Raw genomic sequence first — 17979 nt, forward strand, 5'->3', positions numbered from 1 at the left:
GACATCCTTTGTTCCGTGAGCTGTGGAGTTGTACAATACATTCCCTATCTGAATAATATGTGAACAATCTGTCTGATTTGCACATTTTTATCCTCTCATATCATTTGCGCCGTTTTCATGGCAATATAAAATGTTCTTCTGATATCCATAGTACTTCTTTTTGCTCGCTTGGTCTTGTAAATACTGTGTTGCATTTCATTTTACTTCTGCTGTTTCCACCCTCTAAAACGAGTCTGTCATTGTGGTCATAATTTGACTTTTATCTTGAATATGAAGAAATCAAGGATACGCAACCGTGACAGAAAATTGTGAAAATATACCACTTGTTGCAAATGGCTGTCGTTATGGTTGTCATAACATTATAAATCTTCTCTGCTCAGCAAGGCTGCATTTATTTGATCGAAATGCAGTAAAAGCACCAATATTGTGAATTATTTTTTGTTCTTCGGAATAAAGTCAGTCATACAAGTTAGGTATGGCATGAGGTTTTTTTTTAAGCGACATCAGGTGGCAGCTATAAAAATAGCTCAATCTGCCCTGCATTTGGATTCAAGGGATAGATTGAAATGTATGAGTGTGTATTTAAATGAACTTCGTGCTAGTGGACTGTTGCATTTGTGGGTGGCTATTTGGGTGTGATTGCCAATAGTCATGTATGTGAGAATTGGCTTCATTTCATCAGAATAGTTGGGAGACTGTCTGTCTCCTCCCAGTTGAATACCAGATGTCATCCTGTACTGGCATCAGTTATTAACTGATATTAAAATTAGTGACAATACAGATAAGCTAATGATTATTTTAATGTTATGGCCGATATCGATTTGCAAAAGATAACATTTAACAGTTATCAAATTTGTATTTTTTATTTATTTTTTATTAACTTTTAAGTGTGCATTAGACGAAGACAAATACTGACCTTATATAGTGCCTCTCTAAATGCAACGGCGTACTAGAGGAAGAGGTTTATTTGCACTTTTGATCTTTAAGCATCTTGCATCATGAGCCCCACAATAACTAATTTTAATTTAGCGAGTCAAATTAAAATTAGTTCATATATTAAATGCATCCTGAGACTCCTGCATTCTAGCCTATTTAATTTAGTTATGGAAATGAGAAATTTACAGCTACATTGTAAAAACAAGCATGTACAGAAGAAACTTTTATAACAGCTTTCTTTCCTCTGAGATAGTTGCTGTGCTTGTGCGTAAGAGCCCTTATGGAGGACTTGTTTTAAAACCAGGCATGGAGCTTGCCCTGTGTGTGTGTGTGTGTGTGTGTGTGTGACTGACAGCCTGCTAGATGGTTGGAATGAGGGCCGAAACGGTCGCCTGCAGGGTGAGTGCAATACCTCGTGTTGAGCGCCAACTTGGCACATACACAGATACTCGTTCCAAAACCTAGTGGACTTCCTACTACCTAGATAGGTAGCCATCTTCAAAGGCAACATCCTAGCTGAAATAGAACCTCATAAGTGACTAATTTGGAACATTCGTCGTAGACATATGTGACCCTGGATCACGAAACCAGTCATAAGTAGCATGTGTATATTTGTGGCAATAGCCAACAATACATTGTATGGGTCATAATTAACGCTTTTTCATTTATGCCAAAAATCATTAGGATATCAAGTAAAGATCATGTTCCATGAAGATATTTTGTAAATTTCCTACCATAAATATATAAAACATTCATTTTTTCGAGTGAATGCAGCATAATCGCAAACATAAATGGACAACTTTAAAGGCCATTTTCTCAATGTTTCGATTTTTCGCACCCTCAGATTCCAGGTTTTCAAATAGTTGTATCTTGTCCAAATACTGTACTATCCTAACAAACCATACATCAATGGAAAGCTTATTTATTCAGCTTTTCGGATGTTGTGTCTAATGACATGGATTCATTGATTCTAATGACATGGATTATGTCTAATGATATAGTGGCTTACATGGATTCAAGGTTTTCTAAACAAAACTTATCATCAAAAGATGGAGCAAATCCGATCTTTCACGAGTTGAGGAGCACAATGTTCCATGATACATAATAACATTCCATTCGTATTAGAGATGCGCGGATGGGCTATTATTATTTTATCCACAACCGCATCACAAAACTCATCATCTGTCCGCCATCCATCTGCACCAACGTTTTTTGATCAATTTTCGAAACCGCATCCGTGGTGCTGACTGTTTTAAGGTCTATGAGCAATGCGAGGCGCTGCTGTCTCGAGGCTAGAAAGCTCTTGGCTGTTCTAGAAAGATCCAATGCAGCAAAGATATTTAAAGGCTAAAGTCCCTAGTATATTGGCTATGTTGTATCCCCAGAATATCAGCAGTTCATCAGCAGTGAACTCCGTCTCCGATCGGCGCACAGGGATAAATATATATAAGTAAATAGCCTATAACGCACATCGGCAAACCTGACCTTACCTGGCTAGGCTACTGTAGACTAAAATGTTATTTCGTTTTGAATTTTGTTTAAAAGTAGACATTTAGGCCCAGCCTACGCCGAGTTTCGGTTCATTTGAGACGAGCTCCAGTTCACCCGCAAGAGATCGCACCCGCGCTTCCACGTCCTCCTGATTATATGTCTGCTATTTGCTTCTTATTTCTTAATTCCAGGCAATTAGTTAATGAAACAGTGATTAAAATTAAGGTACAATTTATACAAAACGAAATTTAATTTAAAGAAAGGCTTTCTACAAAACAAAACTTAATAAAGTGGTCAAAATCGTGTCTGACCCATCTTATGATCCTATCTTACTCATGCTGTTCACTCTTCATATAATCGACATAGATTAAATAAAAAATAACACTATATTATGTAAACATAAATATGGAGTATAATATTTGTAATTAAGACATGTTGCAATAGGTGTTCTTTCATTTCCAATGTAAACATCATAATGTATTCTCCTGAAAATGATGAATTCAATGCGAATGTATCTGAGAATATTCTTAAATAAGGAAATCTATTCAGTGATTGGTTCATGCCAAATTACTGCTTGATGAAAATTTGACTATTTCAAATTGTGCTCGTTTTTTTTTTGGATGTAGGTGACAATATTTAACAAAGTCTGTCTAGCAGAAACGTCTTCTGGTGCGTGCGCGAAAGTCTGTTGTTTGGTCTGGCTATTTAAAGCGGTTTACCGCCATACTGCGGGAAAATCTTGCTTTTCAACCGCGGTTAGAAAAAATCCATACCGCCCCAGCCCTAGTAGTTATGCATGTCTATATGCAGCAGCATATCTCACATGCTCACAGCAGTGTCTGTGCATCTATTTGCAGTAGCAAGTCCATACTTGCTCTGCAGCAACAGCAGCAGCAGATGTAGTACACCAAGACCAAATACATTGTATTTGGTGTGTAGTGGAGCACACATTGAGCGCTCACAGAAACACGCAGAACATTCAGAGTTTTTCAATAGCGGTCTTTTTGAGCTTTAATATTCATAGACTCTTAGTACATATCGAGATTTGATTCATTGTATCATTTCTTTTGATTTATTCATTAAAAAATGGCCAAATTGCGTGACGTTCCGCTTTACAGTAGGCTTAAGTTACATTTGTTGCTGGATTTCGCGATTCGATCCGTGTCGCTGTGCAAACACCGATGTCACGGCGGGGTGAATTTATGAATGAAAGTTCTTTCACAAAACAATGTTGTTACGAATCCTCACGCTTTTTAAAGTGGTTATACGGAGATCTTTGACATTTCCTAGTGGGCATACGGAAATCCTTGACATTTTCTAGTGGGTATACGGCGTATACCTGCGTATCACGTAGACTACACCACTGACTAACATGAACTAACAATGAGCAATACATTTGTTACAGTATTAATTTTCTTTATTAATGTTAGTTAATAAAAATACAGCTGTTCATTGTTCGATCATGTTCGTTCACAGAGCATTAACTAATGTTAACAAATACAATCTTTGATTTTAATGTATTAGTAAATGTTGAAATTGATATTAACTAAGATTAATAAATGCTGTAGAAGTATGGTTCATTCAAAGTTAATTTTAATTAAGGTAGTTAACTAACAAACCTTATTATAAAGCGTTTTACAAATATGGTAAACTGATGCTCTTCCGCACTTGCTTGACACATGAGAACAAACCTCATTGGTTCCTGTGGAAGCTGACATGAACAAACCTCGTTGTGTAATGAACTTTCAATAGAGGGACAGAAATTCTCTAATTTGTTTTTGAAGATGAACAAAAGACTTATGGGTTTGGAACATGAAATAAAAACTGATTTTTTTTTACCATTAAGTTACCTTGTTTTTGGAATAGTCTTCACCTTATGATTGGGCCTACGATGCCTTTAATGCTGCCTACATAGACAGCTTGCTAGGTTTTGGAACAGATTAAGTTCAGATGTCAGGGTTCTGGTTTTATTGCTAACCGGTCACAGTGCTGTTTATGGGGATTATAGCAGCGCTTCTGTTCAAGTTGTAGATCAGAAGCAGAGAACCAATCCAGATTTATTTAAATGTGATGATTTAGTGCTCATCTAAAATAGTGCTGAAACCAGAGATCTCTCACTCTCAGACAGACAGAAAGAGGAGGACTGCGAGGGAGGAATGGGAGCGGATCGCTTCACAGCTGTCCATGTGCAGTGTTAAAGCCCCTTTTGACTCGACTTCATAGGAGTCCTGTCCTGCCCTCTTTTCCCAGGGCCTGTAAGGCTATCTGGATGAGCAAAGAGAGTTTGTTGGGAGGCATTAATTGCAACGCAACTTAAACGTTCCACTCCAGAGCACTAACACACCTGCAAGACGCAAATCGAAGACCATTAACGGTGGTGAGTGGCGCTTTTTGTTATGAAGTTGATTTTTTTTCCTTCTCTTTTTATGGTATTAAATTACGCATAGACATGAATCATGCCTCATTCGAGGGTTCTTGAGTGACACCGGGTGCAATTATGAGTCGGCTCTCATGTTCCACAGGGCCTCGGGAAAGAGGGGAGCGTGTGGTGGGAATGGCATTGTGATTGTAAATAAAAGAAAGAGATGAACTCTTACCTTGGTGTATTCGACCCCAAAATCACAGTTATGTCATCAATTTACTCAGTCATGCACGTTGAAAGTTATCCAGATGACTTTCTTCAGTGGAAGACAAAAGGAAACGTTTTGAAGGGCGTTCACGCTGATCTTTTCAGTATAATGAAAGCAAATTGTGACCTGGTGCTGTGAACCTTAAAGAAAAACAGGAGGATAAAAGTGGTCCATATTAAGTCTTTTCAAACCATTTAATATTTCTGAACTGAGGGTGTTGATTCAGTGCTAATCTTGCTTGAGAGCAGTGGTTCCCGGTCACTTTCTTTGTATGAAAAAGAGTTACTCCTTTTTTTTAGTTGCATAACAGAAAAGTCGTGCGGATGTAAATGTGACCATTTTCATTTGTGGCCGAGCTATTTCTTTAATTTAGGCATTCATTTCTAAATCGATTTTCTTTTCACTGACAATCTCTACAGCCTCAATTTCTTCTCCCTCTTTTGCCTTTTTCACCCGAGCTATTGAATCGCTCAAGTGTTTGGTTCATTTTGACTCTGATTTGAAGGTGTCCGTGGTTCCACTGTCATAAACTGCAGACAGATCAATACAGTGTATGAATTACAGCTCTTTAATGAAAGTGTTGCTCTCTCAGTGCCGTCCAGCCAAGACTGCATTGATGTACTGCATGCTCAGGTCGTTGCTTTGCTCGTAACAGGGGCTAGAGCTGTCATTATTATACAATTTTCATGAATAAGTGTCAATCAAAAATAAATTTTTATTTGTTTTCTCACAAAAATATTTGTGAACAGATATTGGGAATTATATAATGACATAAGGTCATATTTAAAATATTGTCAGATATTTTTTTTACTCTATCCTAATCATCATTTTCACAGGACATTGCAAGGCTGTGTGGTTGATGTATGTAGATATCTACACAAATAGTAATTTTACTTTTATTTAAAACAACCATCAAAATCTGAATTGTCTGATTCATTGAAAAATGTAGCCCTTAATGAAAACAAATATGGCCATTTGCCCTTGTGAAGCATCTCATCAGTCAGAGCAATAATACCGATAACAGTTGCACTACTTGAACATTTTATTTTAAATTTCATTGATGGTGGGTGAGCTCAATTAGAGTCAGGGATAATGCTACTGAATTTTATTAATAATATTGTGTATATGTTTTTTGTAAATAAACATCTATATTTAGATGGATGTAAATCTTACTCTTAACCTTACTTTCTCAATGGGGGCTTTCATAGATAATTCATTTCTATAAATAATTCATTTCTGTATGTGAACCACTTACTGTGCATCTGGCATCTGTGCACGTCACATGGGATTGCTCTGGTTTTGCATCTGGTTTTTAATGCATTTCAGTTATTTGAAGTCGAGGTATACAGACCCTTTTTGACCCTGACTTAGCAAGGTTTATTGGAGTTATGTTAAGTCATCAATATTTGAAACTTGTACTAAAAAAAGAAAACTTGGTAAAATTCCCTGGATTTTCAATGTTTTAGATGGTACAAACAGGTTATAGGAAAGAAACAGGAAATGGATTGCAACATACATTTCCCCTCTTGCGTTTCTTCTAACCTACCTAAAATTTGATTAAATGTTTCGTAAGTAGCAAATGTTACTTTTGGGTTTCACAAGATGGTAATCCGCTTCATTTGAGCAGTTATTCCCAGTCACCCACTCACTTTTTTGCGAGCATGCTTTGCATGTCATTAGTATCGACCATGCACATGTTGGTGAAAAGTGTGTGTTGTGTTATGAAAATAATGGAAAGTACACTTCAGACGTTTCCAGAGGACATCTGCAAAAATAAATGTCAATCATGTTATAAAAGAAGGAAGAAAAGCTTAATGCTTTTGGAAGATTTTTACAAAGTCTAGACTGATCAGACGCATATGAACACGTATTGTAAAGCATTTATTTTCTCTCCTGCAACCCAATTATTTCCCTATTATGCATTTAGTGCTTGTGTGGGTAAAACTGCCTGCCTGTAAATAAGTATACCATCTCGTAAAGTGGTGTGGTGCCATCCAAATGAGATCCATTACATAGTAAATATGCAAGGTATCTCGTAAAGGAGCGCCGTCCAAATGAGATCCATTACATTTTATCTGGATGCTCATTTCTCAAGGTCGACATTCCTTTTAAAACAATGCGTCCAGGTATCGTTGTTATATAATCAGATTGCTCGTGGTCTCATACCTTCAGAGAGTGCTTTCTAATTACCTTCTAAAAGCAAATAGGATGTTTACGCCCCTGGTAGCCCGTATCCTCCAACTCCTGTGCCGATTCCCTCTCTGAAGCATCCTGTGATTTGTGCTGGCTATGTCATGGTTGTCAAAAACAGGACGGAAGCAATCGCAGGTCAAACTCAGTTCTTTATTGAACAATGAAAAGCTAGACAGGAACACGGGTGTGGACTGGTGACGCAGGGACCTCGATGGTCGAAGACGAACCCGTGAAGTGCAGTGAAAACCCAAACGACAATCCAACGAAGAGACGACGACGAATCCAACAGGAACACCACACGGAGAGACAAACATCCAACGAATCCAACAGGAACACCACACGGAGAGACAACATCCAAGAGACAACATCCAACGATCTGACAAAGGAGATGAGAGAACTGTGAGAATATATGGTGAGATGAGATCGGCTGCAGCTGGTGATGTGATGACGATCAGCTGGAGCGGATCAAGGAATGACACTCATTCACGCCCACTACACACGTGCTTTCATACAACAACATAAACACGAGACGAGAAGGAAGCAATGAACTTGTATACCGTGACAGTACCCCCTCTCCTAGGAACGCCTCCTGGCGTTCCCAGACTCCCTTACCTGTCGATTGAAATCATCGATCAGAGAGTGATCCAGGATGTCTCTAGCCGGAACCCAACTTCTCTCCTCCGGACCGTAACCTTCCCAGTCCACCAAGTACTGAAATCCACGTCCCCTCCGTCTAGAATCCAGAATGCGATTTACCGAATAGGTGGTCTCCCCATCTACGAGACGCGGCGGGGGGGGAACCGGGACTGGCGGATTAATGCGAGCATGAAACACGGGCTTGATTTTTGAAACATGGAAAACGGGGTGAACCCTCCTGTACGCTGGAGGTAAACTAAGGCGGACTGTCACCGGACTAATGATCTTGGTGACAGTGAACGGGCCAATGAATTTGGGGGCAAGCTTATTAGAGACGGATCGGAGAGGAATGTTCTTAGTTGAAAGCCACACTTTTTGACCAACGACGTATACGGGAGGCTTCGACCGGTGGCGATCGGCCTTAGCCTTGGTGCGCGCCCCCACTTGGAGTAGAGCCTCACGGGCTCTAGTCCAAGTGCGGTGACACCTCTGGATTAAGGCGTGAGCGGAGGGGACCGCGACCTCGGATTCCAGACTAGGAAAAATAGGTGGCTGGTAACCTAAACTACACTCAAACGGAGATAGGCCCGTAGCCGACACTGGTAACGTATTGTGGGCGTACTCCACCATGGAAATCTGTTGACTCCAAGAGGAAGGATTCTTAGAAACCAAACATCGCAACACCCTTTCCAGATCTTGGTTGGCTCTCTCGGTCTGACCATTGCTCTGGGGGTGGAACCCTGAGGACAGACTAACTGTTGCCCCCAGTAACTTACAAAATTCTTGCCAAAATTTGGACACAAACTGGGGTCCTCTGTCAGAGACCACGTCCATCGGGAGGCCATGTAAGCGAAAGACGTGGTCAATGACTGTCAACGCTGTCTCCTTAGCTGAGGGTAATTTGGGTAAGGGAATGAAATGAGCCGCCTTCGAGAACCGGTCCACCACAGTCAAAACGACTGTGTTGCCCTGGGAGGGCGGGAGGGCGGTGACAAAATCTAGAGCGATATGGGACCAGGGTCTCGAAGGGACAGGCAGCGGTTGAAGGAGCCCATCAGGCGGACGATTGGAAGTCTTACCAGTGGCACAGACCGAGCAAGCCAAAACAAAACTGTGGATGTCACGAGCCATAAGTGGCCACCAAAATCGTTGCTTGACTAAAAACTTAGTACGATTAACTCCTGGATGACAAGCCACGTTGGAGCAATGACCCCACTGTATAACGTCGGACCGTAATCCCTCCGGCACAAATAAGCGATTCGGTGGGCAACCGGGCGGAGGCATTACCCCTTCTAAGGCCGTCTTGACCTTCGATTCGATCTCCCATACGAGTGTGGAAACAAATAGGGTTTCCGGTAAAATGCACTCGGGAGTAGACGGGCGTTCGGAACGATCAAAAATGCGAGATAAGGAGTCGGGTTTGATGTTCTTAGAACCCGGGCGGTACGAGAGAGAAAAATCAAAGCGACCGAAAAAAAGTGCCCACCGAGCCTGCCTGGAGTTCAATCTTTTGGCGGTTCTGATGTACTCTAGATTCTTGTGATCGGTCCAGACGATAAAAGGAACCCCCGCACCTTCTAACCAATGACGCCATTCCTCCAACGCTAACTTGACTGCCAACAACTCCCTGTTACCAATGTCGTAATTGCGTTCGGCTGGGGATAATCGATGAGAAAAAAACGCGCAAGGATGCATCTTATCGTCTGCGGGCGAACGCTGGGACAGGACTGCTCCTACCCCCACCTCTGATGCGTCGACCTCTACCACGAACTGACGTGAAGAATCAGGGGCAACGAGGATGGGAGCTGAAACAAAGCGGCTCTTGAGTTTGGCAAACACAGCCTCGGCTGTATCTGACCACCTGAACGGAGTTCTGGGGGAGGTCAAGGCAGTCAGAGGTGCGGCTAGTTGGCTGAAGTTGCGAATGAAACGCCGATAGAAGTTGGCGAACCCCAGAAACCTCTGCAGGGCCTTACGGGAATCTGGACTTGGCCACTCTACCACAGCCTTAACCTTCTCAGGGTCCACACGCATTCCCTCAGACGAAATGATGTATCCTAGAAAAGGAACAGACTGTGCATGAAAATCGCATTTCTCCGCCTTGACAAAAAGCCCATTCTCTAGCAACCTCTGAAGCACTCGTCGAACGTGTTGCACATGTTCCTGGAGAGACGAGGAAAATATCAATATGTCATCCAGGTAAACATATATGAACTGATCTATCATGTCTCGCAACACGTCATTGACCAGTGCCTGGAAGACTGCTGGGGAGTTGGACAGCCCGAAAGGCATGACCAAGTATTCAAAGTGCCCCCTGGGGGTGTTAAAGGCAGTCTTCCATTCATCCCCCTCCCTAATGCGAACCAGATGATAAGCGTTACGCAAGTCCAATTTCGTGAAAACAGACGCTCCCTGCAACCTCTCGAAGGCTGAAGACATTAACGGCAAAGGATAAGTATTCTTTACCGTGATGTTATTCAGCCCCCGGTAGTCAATACAAGGTCGCAGAGACCCGTCCTTCTTTCCCACAAAAAAGAACCCCGCCCCCGCCGGAGAAGAGGAAGGACGGATGAAACTGGTTGCCAGAGAATCAGAAATATATTTCTCCATAGCCTCCCTCTCCGGATTGGAAAGCGAATATAACTTGCCCTTAGGCGGAGACTTACCTGGCAGTAAATCTATGGCACAGTCATAGGGACGATGCGGAGGAAGAGAAGCAGCCCGAGACTTACTGAACACTTCCTTCAGATCGTGGTACTCCTCGGGCACGTTAGACAAGTCCCCTGCCTCCTCCTGTAACACAAAAACAGGCACAGACGGACAAGCAGACATCAGACAAGACTTATGACATTCCTTGCTCCACTCCAGAATAGCTCTTTGCTGCCAGTCCACACGAGGGTTGTGATGAATGAGCCAGGGGTGTCCAAGAACTACAGGTGCCAGGGGGGAATCCAGTATATAAAAAAAAATAGTTTCTGAGTGATTGCCTGAGGTGATGAGTGTGATGTTTTCGGTGATGAGCGAGATGATGGGAAGTTCTTGACCATTTAATGCGTGTACTGCAATCCTCTGTGTGAGTGGTTTAAGGGGAATCTGAAGTCTATGTGCAAAAGTACTGTCCATAAAATTACCCTCAGCCCCGGAGTCCAGAAGTGCTTGACAGTCGTGCTGGTGAATTGACCATCTCAGTCTTACCGGAAGGAGGGTAGATGTGGATGAGGTCTTCTCGGCGGAGATCCCACCCGATAGTAGCCTCATACTTACTATCGGGCTTGGCCTTTTACCGGGCAGTTGTAGGCAAAATGTCCCGAACCTCCACAGTATAGGCAGAGGCCCTGGGACCTCCGCCTTTCCCTCTCCTCCCGGGAAAGCCGAGCTCGACCCACCTGCATGGGTTCGTGATCGAAGACTGGGCTGACCACGTCCCTGCCACTGGACCGTTGACCCTCTGCTCCAGCTGGAGACCAAATGGACGGTGCTCTTCCCCCGACTCTGGTGATGCGAGCGTCCACCCTCAGAGCGAGCTCGACGAGTCCATTCAGCGTCGTGGGGAGGTCCAGGGCGTAGATCTCCCTCTGGACGCGGTCAGCCAACCCATGCAGGAACATGTCCCACTGCGCCGCCTCGTTCCACTGGCTTTCGGCCGCCAGGGTGCGGAACTCGATCGAATAGTCCGAGACCGACCTGTCACCCTGACGGAGGCCGGCCAACACCCTGGCAGCCTCTCTCCCCGCGACGGCCCGATCGAACACCCGTCTCATCTCTGAGGAGAGTGCCTGGAACGAGGCACAGCAAGGGTCTTGATTTTCCCACACCGCTGTCCCCCATAACGCCGCCTTTCCGGTCAACAAAGTAATGACAAATGCCACCTTGGCTGGCTCATTATTGAAAGTTCTCGGTTGCAGTGCAAAATGCATGGCACAACGTGTCAGAAATGCTCTGCAGTAAGCAGACTCACCAGCGTATGATTCTGGAACAGGTAGGCGTGGCTCTGATGTCGTAGCGATCGCTGGTGGTGTGGGGGGAACAGCTGGTGTGGGTGGCGCAGCGGGAGCACGAAGTAATTGGATCTGCTGGGTGAGCTCGGACACCTGCGTCACCAAAGCTTGTACCGCACGACCCGTGTCCCCTAAATTCCTCTCCTGAGAATCCATTCTTCTCGCGCTGTGCTGAAGGAATTCCTCCAACGAGGTCGGCGAACCTGCTGCTTCCATAGCGGGGTCAGATCGTTCTGTCATGGTTGTCAAAAACAGGACGGAAGCAATCGCAGGTCAAACTCAGTTCTTTATTGAACAATGAAAAGCTAGACAGGAACACGGGTGTGGACTGGTGACGCAGGGACCTCGATGGTCGAAGACGAACCCGTGAAGTGCAGTGAAAACCCAAACGACAATCCAACGAAGAGACGACGACGAATCCAACAGGAACACCACACGGAGAGACAAACATCCAACGAATCCAACAGGAACACCACACGGAGAGACAACATCCAAGAGACAACATCCAACGATCTGACAAAGGAGATGAGAGAACTGTGAGAATATATGGTGAGATGAGATCGGCTGCAGCTGGTGATGTGATGACGATCAGCTGGAGCGGATCAAGGAATGACACTCATTCACGCCCACTACACACGTGCTTTCATACAACAACATAAACACGAGACGAGAAGGAAGCAATGAACTTGTATACCGTGACAGGCTAGGCTCGCACATTAGCTATTTAAATGGATGCTTCACAATCCTGTTACAAAATGGATGAATGTCAATATCGTCCTGAACGTCCTCCGGCATGCAGGCTTTGAGCATGCGTGTAAAGAAATGATTCTTCATCTTACTTTAGCTCACTTGACTGGGCCTAAATTAAAGGTGCTAAGCATTTACAAAAGCCTGCCAACAGCTGAGAAATTTATCCCCCCTTCAGTGTTTATATTCTTTCGTTAGATTACCTCAGATTATACCGTTAAACACTTGGAAGAGGCATCAGAACAAAATCTATGAATAATGGATGTGTGGGAACCGGGCTTATTGCTAAGGGAGGTGTGAATTCAACCATAACTTTTATGTTTCCCATTTTCTTTTTCCACTTATGCTCTTAGTTTTGAACCACCAGTGACTGTTTCTATGTTCCCACAGCCAGGGATGTAAATAAACTGTTTTGATTTAATCAGATAAAAAAAAATATATATATAAAAAAAATTGGATACTGTATCATTGAAGCCTATTATAATGTGTAAATCGATAAATCAATTTCGTATCATGGGGGCCCTGTCAGGAATCGTGTGTGTGTGTGTTCAGATTTACAATTTATTTCTTTTTATGTAAATAATAGCTTTTATTATTTATATTTTTTAATTTTGCTTTTCAGTAAGCGTGCATTAAATTGGTCAAAAGCGACAGTAAATGCATTTATAATGTTACAAAGATTTACATTTCAAATAAATGCTGTTCTTTTAAACTTTCTATTCATCAAAACATCTTGGAGAAAAAGTATCAAAGTCTCCACAAAAATATTAAGCAGACAACTGTTCATCATTAAAATGAAAATTTCACCCAAACATGGAAATTCTGTCATTAATGTCACTCTAAACCCGCAAGACTTTCGTTCCTCTTCGGATGAATTGAGCGGTTTTGCCCAAATTTTGCCCAAGAGACACGATCACTTTATATAATGAATAGGTTTAATGTAGTATTTTTTTCACATATAAACATTGATCAGCGAACATAAACAGAAGCTCAACCGAACACGCTTGTCGTGCTAGAACAAACCTCATTGGCTCTTGCGGAAGCTCAAACATGCTACGTAACACGAGAATGAACACGAGAATGAATTGGTTCTTGCTTGTCAAGCGAACATGCTTGGTCTTCCGTTTACAACAACTGATGTGTTAACTGATGAATGTTTATATGTGAATAAAAGCCTTTGAAGCCTTCTGAATTTTTTGAAGCGACAAAGTGTTAGTTGCGTATAGCTGTCAATGAAGGGACAATAAGCTCTCAGATTTCATCAACAATATCTTAATTTGTTTACTGACCGCAAACTTCAGATTTAAATATTTGTGATGCGATCTGGGAAAACCCGTCTGATGTCGCGCTGGTACGTTTTCAGTAAAGTCCAAAAATAAGTATTATTATTATTATTTAAATTTTTATTTTAATTATTTTTTGTCAAAATTGGGTTTTCGTTAAATTATTATCTACATCTTGTCTGTCATCTCTGAATATATCTTGGCAATATTCACTAGTTTAGTGCAGAAAAAGCAATTTATAGTGACAAGCTGAAAAGACTGTCTTTCTCTTAAAGAACACGCACGGCGGAGGTGAAAAAAAAAAATCGCCCACAGCTCTCCTTCTCTTAACACTACTACCACATAACATCTAGAATAAAGGTATAAATTCGCATTTTGCGCCAGTCCTGTGTAAACTACAACGGCACGCACGTTTTTTTTCAAAATCTTTATCCAGAACATTATCGTGAGATGCGGAGCACAAGAGAACAACAGAGTCTGAAGTAGCTCCTCTCTTAAAAGATCTTTCTCGCCTCTCAATCGTCCAATTTCAAAATGGTTTAGTTTTGCTAAAAAGCTTTCGAATAACACCTAATCTGTGAACGAATGTTTTGTTCAAAATAATTGTGCTGTTACAGTGTTATTAGATGTTCTCTGTTTCACTCTGTCTGGTCGATATGCATGAGTGCTTGCTCACTCCGTGAAGACTGAAGTTTTTTTTTTAACTTGCTGTTTTGTGAAATGAGCTTCAGTTATGTGCTGGGGCGAAACCTCTCTCACTCCATTAAACGACACAAGCAATCTGTCAAAACACCTGACACGGCAACCCACACAAAATTATATGCTAATGAGCCTTGAAGCATTTGAAGCATTTAATGCAAAATACTTTGGCTTGGACTGGTGGAACTGTGCACTTGTGCTGCAATGGTCCTCACTGACTGTGGTACTATTTATTTTTATACATACATTTAGGGTAACACTTTACAATATGGTTACATTAGTTAACGTGAACTATGAACTATAATTAATTTCAATTTATTAGAAAACTAAAAAAAAACAGAATTGCAGAATTTATATCAGGATTGGGACAATAATAAACTCTCAATTCTGCTCTCAATTCTGCTCTCAATTATTTGTATTATATATATATATATATATATATATGATATACTGTGCCAGAAACAACTTTTTATATCACACAGCAGTGATTCAGAGGAACCTCTCTTCAACACCTTCCTTTTTTCCTGTCGTCTTTGTCATTTCTCAGCCTGCCTCTGTTCTTTCTCGGGGACATGGTCCAGATGGTGGCTTTATTTCTGGTTGCTGGTGAAATCGGTGTTGGTTTATTTAAAACATTTTTCCAGCTGGATGAAGGCGGCACATTTGTACAGCTCATGTGCATTTGTGCAGCTCTAAATGGACGGCAGATCAGTGGTGCAGGTGAGATTTTCTCCCTCAGTGTTTTAGACCACAAGACTTGGGTTAATGTGCGCTTGGGGATGACTGCACATTTGAAGATGACTATGGATGTGGAGATGCAATGAATCCTGCATGACTAAAAATGTCTGGCAGTGGATTGGGTTACTGGAGTGCATTAGCAATGTAGATGAAAGGTTCAGGTTAATGGGTTCACTGTGTGACAGTGAACATGTGTTTGCTCATCAATCTCCATGCACATGCAGTCAAATGACCTCTGAGTTGATTTCCAGAGGGCGCTGCCTGGTCATCCATAATGGAGAGCGGTGTAAATGCGAAACGGGGTCACACAGAGATGGACTGGATTGAAGACCGTCTGTCTCAAGGTTGTCTGCTCAGAAATCTCTTTCTTATCTCTTCCGTTCTCACTTTTGCTTCTCGTTTTGTATATTGATTGCCCTCCGCAAGGACAGAACAAGCCTCAAGTGCAATCGTTGTCTTCGGTGAAATTGATGAAACGCTTGTGGGTTTGTCAGCGTGGGAGAATAAAACCATCTAACAGATTTCTGTGGGACTGCCAGAAGTATGATTTGCTCCTGCTCTCTGACCCTTAGAATTAAATGGATCGTTTTTGCTACTGTAGCTATCTTTTATGCCCTGCCAACTTTTTCAAATGAAATGACATATTTCATTTTTAGCAATGTATAATGGTCAGGAGGGAAAAGAGAATAAGAGAATTCTGAAAAAGCATTGGTAGTCAAATGTTAATTACTCATCATAATAGGGATTTGCTTGAAGCAAAGCCCCCCCCCCCCCCCCCCCATTTAGTAAAACAAGTACTGTTACCTTCATTAAATGGAACGTTTTTTTGTAAAAGGAAGGGTTTGTTGCAAGCATTGGCGAATACTTGCAACACACATTTCAAATCTTTCATCTGGGACAGCCCAAAATCATACAGAGCAATTCTGTTGCAATTCTGTCGTGGCTCCTAAACCCTGAGAGGGGTTCAAAGACGGCCGTTGTCACATCTTGAGACCGAAGATAGCCTGCGATAATTTTCTGACAATGTCAGTTTAGCATGATCATCTCACAGTGTGTTTGCTGCTACGACCTACGTACTTGCCAAGAAAATAAGCTAACACTTCAAGCTCTATTTGGAGATTTGGCATGCCAAGTGAGCCACTTTCCCTAGCCATGGCCACATCCATATTCTCCTCTTTTGCTTCCTCTATTTTTTTCACCGCACATATCAAAACAACAACTAAAGTGCGGTTCTATTTGTTTACCACTAGCACATGCCGATGACGTTTTATTCTTCTATACTAACTTGCATCATATAGCATACAGTATGTGTCATCATCGTACAGTAGAGGTCTGCACGGGCTTTAAACTGAAGCCCGAACCCGGCCCGTACCCGAAATCATTTAACCCGACCTGACCATTACGGTTATTTTAAGCCTGAACCCGAGGTTCGTTTCTCTCAGTAAATATCTTCTCTTTTTTGTTTTTGCAATATGTTGTATTTTATGATTGCTTGCAACGATAAACAAACACATGTGCAAACACCGTTTCACCAAGGCACAGGGGCGCCCTCAGCAGTCAGCCAACAAAAAAAAAAAAAGAAAAAGCACGGACTTACCAATACGTAACATTGCTGTGGTTGAACAGGTGAAAGAGTCACAAATTCCTCTGGAACTCAAACATTAAACTTCAAACCAAAGTTTGCGCAGTTGCACAACTATTAACACAAATATATCCTTCTCATTACGAGTTATGAAGGAAGAGAATAGCATCGACCCTGATGGTTTCAGTGCCGTCCTCTTCTGATTGCTGTGTTGTGACCGAAATAGTGCGCGCGGGAGCACATGCATTAAACGATTTTGTAAAATGATATATGATCAAATAAATGTGCTCCCACGTGCACTAAACTGTGCACGTGCTTTCACTCTCGCGCGCTCTTATTTATGGTCACAACGCAGCAAGCAGGCAAGCACACGGCACAAAAACTATATATATATATATATATATATATATATATATATATATATGTATATATAGGTTTATCATCAACTCATTGTTTGTCATCTCTGATGACGCGTTTACTTGCTGTCACTCACATAAAATATATAGGCTCATGTGAGTGACAGGTTGATCACACCCTCGTGCAAGTAAACACGTCATCAGAGAAGAGAAGAGATGTCGCTGCAAGATGGAGGGGGAAGTTATTTTAATATGAGGGCACATGCATTAAATAAATTAACAATGATGTGCATGGATAAATCATTTATGCAATAAAAAATTTTTTAAAAAGTTTGACACCTGAAATGAAAGCGGCAAACCACTATGAAGCGTTGCTGAAGTGGTTTCCGTGCTAAACTCTATTGTCACTGCAGATGAGAGAGAGAGAGAGAGACAGAGAGAGAGAGAGAGAGAGAGAGAGACAGAGAGAGAGAGAGAGAGAGAGACAGAGAGACAGAGAGAGAGAGACAGAGAGAGAGAGAGAGACAGAGAGACAGAGAGAGAGAGAGATGACTTAAATTCAAGGTTTTATGCAGATTTCTGCATTTGCGGTGCATTTGTGACTGTCAGTTTCAACTCGTCTCAGGTTCAGAGGGAAGGAAATTTGGTTAGCAGACTTAGAAAATGCCAGACACAGTCTGTCTGCTACAG

The 17979-nt window shown here is 42.0% G+C and overlaps 1 protein-coding gene across 3 annotated transcripts in view; it reads left to right on the forward strand.

The window, feature by feature from the left end:
• The window catches only part of st6gal2a (ST6 beta-galactosamide alpha-2,6-sialyltranferase 2a), an 88582-nt gene that overhangs the window by 18248 nt on the left and 52355 nt on the right, over positions 1 to 17979 (forward strand). Inside the window, exon 1 of one of the 3 annotated variants that reach the window (XM_077215282.1) lies at positions 4544 to 4804. The exons of the other annotated variants lie outside the window; for them this stretch is intronic. The gene's annotated coding sequence lies outside the window, so the exon portion shown is untranslated. Of the gene's footprint in view, positions 1 to 4543; positions 4805 to 17979 lie in introns of those variants that run through there. 3 annotated transcript variants of the gene reach the window in all.

This window comes from Siphateles boraxobius, unplaced genomic scaffold, assembly GCF_051911475.1.
Source record: "Siphateles boraxobius isolate OS27281-9 unplaced genomic scaffold, OSU_SipBor_1 7, whole genome shotgun sequence".
Classification (NCBI taxonomy): Eukaryota; Metazoa; Chordata; class Actinopteri; order Cypriniformes; family Leuciscidae; genus Siphateles; species Siphateles boraxobius.